Here is an 11,511-nt window from a genome sequence, read left to right as displayed (position 1 = left end):
CACATATATATATATATATATGTTTATATTCTTATATTAAATAATATGAGTACGTATATACAAAATAACATGAATCTTAGTAAAATCCAAATGTTCTTCAGTTAATTTCTAGCTAATAGTATCATTTCCTTCAACCCTAACCTAAACTTAATTTTTAACATATTTTATTTCGGACATTCTATTTAATCTAAATATATTTAAACAAAAAAATAGATAATTAAAAATACATAATAGCATTATTATTTATACAAAGTTACATAACTTTAATAAAACAATTAATTCTCTATTGGAACACTCTAGTTATAATGTCCACTCTATAAGATATTTCTATGTTATATAAGAAATTATACATAGTTCAACAAATGCTAATTCCATATTCAAAATCACCCGTTCTTAATAGCATCCCATGTAAGAATCTGGAAAGGAAATTATCTCTTAAGAAGTTAATTAATAATTGTCCCATTGTAAACTTTAACCCTAACCTTTAAACCCTAAATCATAATCCTTAAACCCCAAATTCATCATAAACCTTCAAATACTAGTTAACTCCTAAACCTTAAACCATAGTTAACCATAATTAAACCTGCTTAAACCATAAACCTTAAACTATAATGATAATTAATTCAATATTTTAAATTCAATGCTATCTCTTTTACGATTATATAAGAAAATATTTAATATATTGTATAATCATAAATTTTAATAATTATTGTTTTAGGGTTATAGATTAGTGTTTATGATTCTAGGGTTATGAGATTTTTAGCGGCGTTTCTTGAAAGCGCCGCTAATGCTCAACTTTTAGCGGCGTTTTACCTAAAGTGCCGCTAATGCTTTTAGCGGCGTTTTACTGAAAGCGCCGCTAATGCTCTTGCTTTTAGCGGCGTTTTACAGAAAGCGCCGCTAATGCTCTGGCTTTTAGCGGTGTTTTACAGAAAACGCCGCTAATGCTCATAGGGCGAACCGCCCCGTGGATATCTTTGCTTCGGAACAAAACAATTAGAATAGAATTAGGCTCGGTCAACTGGAATGTGTATTATCCATATATTATCCATATAGGGATCCTCCATTGAGAAGATCCATCGACACGAGACGAAGAGAAAGGTCTATCTATTTTATTTAGTTATTGATTAAACCAATGATTCGTTATTGGAGCAGATAGCAACAACCATTTCATCCGACATGCGTATTTTTATTTTCCAATGGATTTACATCTTTCATTAATGGAAATTTTTGATGTAGTGAGTAATAGCTCGGTTGTTCATTGTTCAAGAATTCTTGTTTAGGCGTTCATACCATCCATACATAGTGTTTTGATCTAAGATTTCAATTCTTCCATGTTTCAAAGATAGCATATTGTTTCATGGAGCTAAGGTCCAAAATATGGAAGAAACAGTGTTTCCACAACTCTACCACCCAGTCAATTCCGTTCCACTTAATCCCTATTTCATGACCACATATCTTTCCGGCTAAGTAATGGGAAACCTTTCTCCTCTTACATGAATCCAATTTTCATTTCATCCGGAAAAGCCATCTTTTCTCAACAATGTCTTTGTCATTTGATCCAATAGTCTTCCGTTAGATAGGAGCAGATTTGATAAATCTGATAACTCTCGGATGGAGTATTAGAACGGAAAAATCCATTAGATAATGAACCATTGGTTCTAAGCCATCTCTGGCGATGAATCAATAATTCAAAGTGCTTTTCTTGCGTATTCTTGATAAACTAGCGTTTATATATAGATGTAGGAGGATCTGTTTGGGAAGTAAGAAGCCCCTTTGACATCTCTTCATCGCAAAGAATTCTCGGTGTGAAAACACGAGACAAAGGGCTGATCTTTGAATAGGAAAAAGAGTAGATCCGCAGGATCCCAAATGAATTGGCTTATTCGAAAAAGCCTTGTTCTTTGGAAGATCTATCTCGTGCTCTGTCTCGCATGGTTCCACTCTGCAAGAACGCCGAATCATTCTCTTGAAGCTCATCCTTTTCATCATAAATGATCCGCTTGCTCGAAATGACCCGCCCAATAGGAAATCCCAATTCATTTGGCCTTCGATACAATCAAATAGAAAGCCCCAAGGCGCCATATCCTAGAGCCCAAACTATGTGATTGAATAAATCCTCCTCTATCTGCTATGGTCGAGTACTCCTTCTCCTTCCCTTCTTCAAACTCCGATTCGTATTTTTCATAGAGATTTCTCGATCAACGATAGAACAAGATCCATTTTGCATCATATATAAGGATTCCCGGCTCGGACCGAAGAAGCAATGTCACTCGATCATTATCAAACCTGACCGCAATCTTTTTACGTCGTGAGGATCCCACCGAGCGCCTTCTACTTCTAATAGGCCATGAACTAGATCGAATCATTCTCAACGAACCCATAAGAAGTGATCCCATTTTTTCATCGGTCCGGGTAGAGACCAAAGGTCTTGAGCGACCGATCCGTGTAACAACTCAAAAGATAAAGAAGTATCGTTAATTTCTTCATGCTCGTTCCAAGCTCAAGTACCATTTGTACAAATAAGAATCCCTTCGTTACATGATTTCTTCTTCATATAGATAGATATAGGATCTAAGGGCAATTACTTAGAAGTACATTTTGTACAACACCCTTCCTATCGATAGAAAAGGATCCCATGATCTGAACCGATCTTACCAGGATCGCAAATCCCAAGTTTGTCTATGAAGAGCGAGATCTAATTGTATTAGTGTCTATAATTGATTTCTTCTATGTAATACTAATCGATAGGGCCTCATGGGTAAGTGCTACAAGATCTCGTGCATTGGAACCCACGGTTATGGACCGAATCCATTAGTATGGAACATTTTCTTTCCAAGTGAAATCCCTAGTTATGAAAGAGTGAAAAAGTGCTTTCGTTGTTGTGGAATAAGAAGCCTTCGTATCTTAATACATGTATTTAATTTATTCGGGGCTATTAGAGTGGGATCCACTTTTGGGGAATATGAGTCGAAGCAATAACAAGAATATTTCTAGTGGAACATCTTTCACAATCCTTGAGAGATAGTTCACTAATAGACCGAGGATAAGTAATTCGCCTCATTCACATCCGGATCATGAATGTTTGGAATCCATATTATGCAAGGAGACATTGCTTTTGCTAGTTCGAATTGAAGGGTGATATAAAATCGGTCTATTTCAACATCATATCCATAGTTAACGCATTCATCATAGTTAGAAGCTCCAGCTCCGTATCAAGGTCCCGATCAATAGCGTCACTATCATCAATAGCGTCACTAGCATCAATATCGTCACTAGCATCAATATCGTCACTATCATCAATATCGATATCATCAATAAGAAAACCTTTAAGCTTGTTATCCAGAACTTGTTCGAAATACCGTAATGAAAGGAACATAGGAGTTTGTCGCTAGGTATTTGAACAAATAGGATCGTTCGGTTCCTATAGAACCTATCACTAAAATACCCCTAGAGGAGATAGGGCTAAACGGAGCGAAAAGGGTTTTCTACGAGATGGGAAATGAAAACTATTAGCCCCACGAAGTTTGTGAATAAGTGATTGTCGATAATGAGCAAGGAATATCCGCCTTTCTCGCTAAGCAGGATGTATTGAACTCATAATTCATTAGATACTTTTATGAATGTCAACTAAGTATCGTAAGTAAATTGGTCCGGTTGTTCAATCATTTGATAACCAAAGTCATTCTTTGATAAATGATCACTATGAGTCGACTCAATAGAATTTGATCAATCCTTTTTTTGTCGTTAAGGTGGAGAACCGAACCAAGAATTCTCTTTCTTTATCATCAATCGAATCACCGTTGCGACCCAGATTCTATTTTCTCATCAATCCAATCACCGCTCACGTTTTTTCTTTTTCTTATCAATGAATAGATCTCTTTACTTGTATGACTTAGATGTCTCGTATTTCTCGAAAAAATGATTCGATTGATGGGATTTGGTATGATACTTATGAGATCGATGATATCGATGAGATTGATATTCAAATATTTCTTCTTAGAACGTATTGATTTGACCCCATAAGCGGGACCACCACCCCATAGCATGTTGCCGCCAAAAGCGAACCCGTATTTCTTCTAGAGAATCTCCTAATTGTTCCAGAGCAACTAGAAAGAGATTCTTTAACCGAAAGAATTCAGTTCGGATGTAGGATACCTATCCGAAGTTTTCGCAACTCAATCATGTATGATGGAATCATCAAAGATTTGACCTTTCGAACTCATGCGTAACTCACTATAGGCTCTGGAAACAAAGAGAAGATGTGTACGAACGAGATATCCAGCAACAAGAAGAAGGAAAAAGATTGAATAGAGGAACTCCTGAACATTTGGCGATCTCGGATGTGTCGATATCAATGGTGACTCATTATTTCAATGAATCATTTCTTCTGATGAGAAGAAAATTATGTAAACACTTACTCGAAATCTCACTTATCGATTCCATTGTGGAAGACACAATTTTTTCGAAGAATTCGCCATGATATATCCGATCCATGCATAATATCATGAAAAATGGATACAAATTTTGACTGCTACTTAGTATCGGCAATAGGTGCGAAAAAGTATCTAAAAATATCAAATTTAGATATTTGTACCCGTCAAGTAAGGAACCATGGCATATATGTTTGGAATAGATTCCATTTTGAGAGAGTTGAAAAGCACTATCTCGTTGAAAGGTTCTATACATCCACCCTTTCTCAACGCATTTCTTTAGACAAAGACTCCGTTTTTCCGCTTTTCGGATGGTAAATATTTCTCGTAACATGGAGTGTGAATCAAACCCATGTTTGAATTGAAATTGAGATCTTGATGCAAGTTCTTCTCTTCAATCGGATGGATTCATATCGAAAGAGGTTGACAATAAGTTCTTTCAAAATTGACTATTTGTCCCTCTGTTAGAGGTGTTCGAAATGTCGCAATCGAGTAAATAGCTCTACGAACTAATGGATCGGATCGAATTGCAAACCGGAAAGATTTGTACAAGTTATACCTTTCGTCACCACTTTGTGGAAAATCATTAGATATGAATATGTTAGATACCTGCGACTCGATTGGTGAAGGTGAAATAGTATCTCTCCCAAAAAGCATGTTTTTTTACCACCGCACAAAGAAAATATTTTGTTGCGAATGAACAAGATATTGAGGAATTGTCCATACGTAAAATCATAATTATTGATACGGGCCTTTTCCACATAAAAGGGAATCTTTTGTTACAATAGAAGCGAAGTGATGTGGATTATTCAAGAATCAAGTCGATTTGCTTTATAAAAGAAGATATCAATGAACTTCTATGAAATGGTTTCACGAGATTCACCAATTGTCTTGATCGTGGGATATCATTGAGAAATAGGAATCCATGTTATCAAAAGATTTCTGCGATTATTTCTATATGGAATGAGTCAATCATCCACTTTGGTATCTTATTGACCAAAAATGGTGATATTGTTCCTCCATTGATCAAGAATTTCGGTTTTGAGAAGTATTATGATCATCCAATAAGAAAGGTTTCAATTTTTCAAATGAACGATTTGAAGACCTATTGATTCTAACAACTGATTGCAAAGTTGATCATTCGGACCTTTCAATTCATAGATGTGGATCTCGGACCTATGAATGGGGATATTCCGAAACTCACAAAGAAAAAGGAAGTGAGTTAGACAAAAGAGAAGCAACTTGGACAAAAGAGAAGTAACTTGGACAAAAAGAAACGAAGTGACTTAGACAAATCTTTTTTGTCGATAACCTCAGACCAATCAATCGAATATTGATTAATACGTAATCGATCGAACACTACTAGCATATTGGAAGATCAATCGGCCAAAATAACCATGAGCGACTACGATATTATAAGTTTCTTCCTCTTGACCGAATCAGAACCTTCATTAGCGATTCATTTTCGTGGTTTCCTGATCAAACTAGAGGTTACCAAGGAACCATGCATAGCATTGAATAGGGAGCCGCCGAATACACCATTACGCCTAACATGTGAAACGGATGCATAAGGATGTTGTGTTCACACGGAATACAATCATGAAGTTGAAAGTACCAGAGATTCCTAGGGGCATACCATCGAAAAACTTCCTTGACCAATTGGATAGATCAAGAAAAGCAATGTAGCAGTATGCAACAGAGTGAATATGCAACAATGATCCAAGGCGCATACCCATACGAAACTAAGTTCCCACTCACGACCCATGTAACAAGCTACACCAAGTAAGAAGTGTAAAACAATTAACTCATAAGGACCGCCATTATATAACCATTCATCAACAGATGCCGCTTCCCAGATCGGGTAAAAGTGCAAACCTATAGCTGCGAAGTAGGAATAATGGCACGAAATAATATTGTTTCCGTAAAGTAGAGATCCGAAAAGCAGTTCACGAATACCATCAATATCTCTGGAGGAGCAGCAATAAAGGCGATAATAAATACGAAGTTGCGGTCAATAAGGTAGGGATCATCAAAACACCAAACCATCCGATGTAAAGACGGTTTTCGGTGCTAGTTATCCGATTCTGAAGCGACCCCATAGGCTTTCGCTTCGCGTCTCTCTAAAATTGCGTCATGGTAAAATCTTGGTTTATTTAATCATCGAGGACTCCCAAGCGCACAAATTATCTAGAACTAGATAATTGAAGGCTTGTTATTCAACAAATATAACATGACTTATATACCGTGTCAACCAATATCAAATAGAAAATAGAAAATATACATCTAGGATCGTATCTAGATTTATCATTTTTTTCTTATTCTTAAGTTAGAAAAAGAAAATACTGATTGATATACATATGATATATATCCAAATCATTCCTATCTTCTATTAGGAATAGCGTTTTATAATAAATAGGAATAGCGTTTCGATATGATACTAAAATGGGTTGCGGGACTCGAACCCGGAACTAGTCGGATGGAGTAGATAATTTCCTTGTTTCAATTAAATAAATTGAAATTTAAAAGAAAAAAATCCTCCCCAAACCGTGCTTGCATTTTCATTGCACACGGCTTTCTCTATGTATCCATCTAAAACCTGTTTATTCCTAAACAGGACTCTAAAAAAGCGGAATACTCGGCCAATCCCTCTTATTCTTCTTGCTGAACATTTAATACTAAAATGAATAAATCCGTTTGTTATCTCTTCATCATTTCAGTAAAATTACCATTTTATTGTAATTGATAATTGAATTTACATAATTTCATAACCAATCATGAATGATTGACCGAGCATTGATACAAATAATATCCAAATACCAAATTAGTCCCCTATAGACCTTTCGCATAGCAAAAAACCTCTTGGGAAGATCAAAGAAAAACATGTTCTTCTTCCGTTTAGTAAAGAATTCTTCCAAAATTCGAACCTAATTTTTTCAAAAAGCACAGACAGTACTTTTATGTTTACGAGCCAAAGTTTTAACACAAGAAAACCGAAGTATATATTTTATTCGATACAAACTTTTTTTTGAAGATCCTTTGTGATAATGAGAAAGATTTCGGATATCCGCACAAATCGGTCAATAATATCGAATCGGGAATCGCCCACGTCGGCTTACTAATGGGATGCCCTAATGTGTTACAAAATTTCGCCTTAGACAATGATCCAATGAGCGAAATAATTGGAATTCTTGTATCCAACGTCTTCACAAAGATTATCTATTAGAAATGAATTTTCTAGCATTTGACTCCGTACCATTGAAGGATTTAATCGCACACTTGAAAGATAGCCCAAAAGTCGAGAGAATATTTAGATAATTGATTTATACGGACTCTTCCGATTGAGACCACGGTAAAAATAATATTGCCATAAATCGACAAAGTAATATTTCCACTTATTGATCGGAAGAGACGTATCCTTTGAGGCCGAATTGACTTTCCTTGATACCTAATAAAATGTATGAAAGGGTCTTTGAACAACCATAGGTTGTTCGAAAATCATTATAAAAGACTTCGCCAAGATACTTTATTTTCCATAGAAAAAATTCGTTCAAGAAAGACCCCGAAGATGTTGATCGTAAATGAGAAGATTGATTACGGAGAAAAGGAAAATGGATTCGTATTCACATGTATGAGAATTATATAGGAACAAGAATAATCTTGGATTAAAAATCGAAATAGATTTCTTTGGAGTAATAAAACTCTTCAAATTACAATACTCGTAGAGAGAGAACCGTAATAAATGCAAAGAAGAAGCATCTTTTACCCAGTAGCGAAGGGCTTGAACTAAGATTTATCGCCTACTTTGATTTCGCGTTTCTGTGAAATATAGACACGAATCGTTTCCGGATTATAACTAGAACCCCTTTTTTCGGACCCATCTCACATCGATGACTCGACCCTCCCACCTATAGGTAATTTTAGGCAGGTTTCCTTTGAAGTGGATACCGAATCCCAAGTATGGCCCGTAATAATCTATCTTCCGGAGCATACGATGATTCTTTCGCCACCGAGGCGTTAATTTACCTACTAAAATATCGCTTTGTCTCCACTCAAGATCCCACATCACAATTCCATTTTGTCTAAATTATGAGTAAATGGGCTTCTAGGTGCGGTATTTCGTTAGTGATTCTTTCGGGACCTTGGCTTGTCACATGAGTCCAATTTCATATTTTCGTATGTGAAAAGAAGTATAAATATCTTCATATACTAGACGCCGCTAATGAGTACCGCATCCTCAAAATTGTAACCTTCCCATGGCATATAAGCTACTAGTACGTTTTTGCCCAAAGCGAGTTCGCCACCAACCGTAGCGGCACCGTCGCTAAAATTTGCCCTTTTAATGCATTTACCCACCGAACCAAGGCGGTTTGATGCATACAAGTATTTTGTTGAACGTTGATACATAACTAATGGAATGCCTAGAGCATCTCCATTGCCCGATAAAATAATCTTGTCAAGATCGGTGGAAATGATCTTTCCTCGTGATCGGCTATAGCGGAACTCCACGAATCTAGAGCCACTTGGCGTTCCAACCCGATTCAACAATGCACTTCTCGAACGAGAAAGCGGAACTGCTTGGCGTTGCATATTAGAACTCATTAAAGCCCGATTCGCGTCATTATGCTCGATAAAAGGAATGAGGAAGCTCCAATAGAAAAATATTGAAAAGGAAAAATACTTCAAGATGAACTTGTTCCCATGCAATAGTCGAGAATTCTTGGCGGTATCGAGCCGAACAACCTGTTCTTCCCGAATACCACGATTCAAGGCCAAAGAATTTCTGCCGCTACCATATAATATTCATCTCGACTTGGGGATAAATAAAGCATCGTGCTTTTTTGATCTCTCAAAGATTTTATAAAATGGACTTTCTAGAGACCCCAATGACCAATCCGGCATGAATTGCTAAGGATCCGATAAGTCCAACATTGATCCCTTCAGACGTGTCAATTGGGCAAATCGTCCATAGTGACTAGGATGGATATCTCGTGCCGAAAATTAGCGATTCGCCCGGTCAATCCTCCGGGCCCAAATAACTCAATTTTCTCCCATGCACTATTTGTGTCAATGGATTTGTTCGATCCAAAACTTGAGACAATGGGTGTAATCGAAAAAGGATTCATAAGTGGTTGTTAATGGAGTCGAAGTTACCAAATTCGAGGAGTCGGTATCAATTTATGCCTAATTGCTCCGCATATAGTTCCTCTAACTACATTTTCTAAACGAACGAGCCAATCCGAATTGATCTTGTAAGAGATCCGCTACTGAAACGAATACGCTTATTTTTCAAATGATTCATATCGTCAAGTGTACCCATTCCAAATTTCATTCCAATCAAACGATCCGCATGTTTGCCAATATATCTCATGGTAACAAAAATGTATTGTTTCGAGGTATATTAAGATTCAATCTACGGTTCATATTTCGTCGACCAATCCTTCCTAATTCACATCTTTCTTTGAAAGAATTTCTTTTGTAATTCCTTACACAAGGATTCGAAAATACCGGATCCCCGCCTACACAAGAAAATTGTTGATAAAACTCCAAAATGGCATTTTCTTTTGACCCAATTTTTTTTTTCCTTATCGGTCAGGAAAGACAAGAAAATCTCGTGGTAGCAAACATTCTCTAGAATTTCTCTTAGATTCGAACCCATAGTGATGATAGAACTAGAATAGATATTTTCATTTCCTACTTACACGAGCCCATATCCTTGCTTTTCTATCAATCTCTAATTCTAACCTCCTCCCCAATCGATATTATGGTACCAAGATAGACCGAAATTCGTTATGATCCAATTCGATCGATAATAGATACCGGGGCTTTGCAATATTTGATTGATCACAATTCAGATATTCCATTTACTATAGAAGTTCCGAGGAGTTCATTAAAAGAATGTTTCCAATAAAATTGTTTGTTCTTGCATATCCTTCTTGGTTTTCCAAATTAATCCTGCGGATACATATAATTGAGAAGAATATGTGAGTGATTCATATACTGACATCCTTTCTTTTATCAACGGTTCCACCAATTGATATGTTTCCACAAATAATTGAAATTCAATTTCTTGCTCAGTATCTTCAATTTTGGAAACTTATAAAGTTCTTCTGTTAAGCCCGATCCATGAACCCACAAAATCCTTCAAATTGTATCGATTCAACCCTGTATTGTAGACATTACCCCATTTTCATCCCCGAGCATTTTGAATTTCCCATTTCTCAAAAAATCCCATTCTTTTTCATTCTTCATCGAATCCTACTTAATCGATCTAATAATGATGGAATTGAATTTCTATTACATTTCTTGAATCACATGAAATTTTATCTAACTCCATATACCATATAATATATGTGGAATGTATGAAATATGAAATGCGTATGAACGGAAGAAGAAAAATTATACTCAAATTTTAATTTATATTTATAACAAACAGATACAGAAAAGAATTGATAAATGCCATTTAGCCGCATGGAGTTTTGTTTTTTACTAAAAAGCCGCTGTTGCTTTGTTTTTAGCGGCGTTTTTTTTAGAACGCCGCTATTGCTCTGAATTTTAAAATTTTGGCGGCGTTTTTTTAAAAAACGTCGCTAAAAACACCGCTAAAGCCCTATTTTCCTATAGTGACTTCTCAGAGTCTTCCCAGGGCACTTAACCACTAAAGTAGACATGCAATTGTATGACACAAACATACAAAAATAAATACTTAGATTTTGGTGCGTTACAGTCTCTAAATCTTCAAATCAAACACAATGGCGGCCAGCTCCAAGTCATGTGTCGGGTAATTTTTCTCATGTGGTTTCAATTGTCTTGATGCATAGGCTATCACTTTGCCTTCTTGTATAAGGACACACCCCAAACCATTCAAGGATGCATTACTGAAAATTACAAACTCTTTTCTTGGCTCAGGCTGAACTAGCATCGGAGCCTCAGTCAACAACGCTTTCAATTTTTAAATACTCTGTTGGCACTTCTCCATCCATTCGAACTTAACATGCTTTTGCAATAACCTTGTCATTGGAGTAGCAATCATTGAAAACCCTTTAACAAACCTTCTGTAATAACCTGCCAAGCCTAAAAA

The 11,511-nt window shown here is 36.3% G+C and overlaps 2 pseudogenes; both read right to left on the bottom strand.

Annotated features, from left to right (window-relative positions):
* Positions 1-1,444: 1,444 nt before the first annotated feature.
* Positions 1,445-5,802, bottom strand: LOC128291577 (protein Ycf2-like; annotated as a pseudogene).
* A 178-nt stretch (positions 5,803-5,980) lies between these two features.
* LOC128291576 (photosystem II protein D1-like) lies at positions 5,981-9,032 on the bottom strand (annotated as a pseudogene).
* Between the last annotated feature and the right edge of the window lie 2,479 nt (positions 9,033-11,511).

Source organism: Gossypium arboreum, chromosome 4 (assembly GCF_025698485.1).
Source record: "Gossypium arboreum isolate Shixiya-1 chromosome 4, ASM2569848v2, whole genome shotgun sequence".
Classification (NCBI taxonomy): domain Eukaryota; kingdom Viridiplantae; phylum Streptophyta; class Magnoliopsida; order Malvales; family Malvaceae; genus Gossypium; species Gossypium arboreum.
The sequence above is the reverse complement of the archived record's forward strand: the minus strand, read 5'-3'. Positions and strand labels throughout refer to the sequence as shown.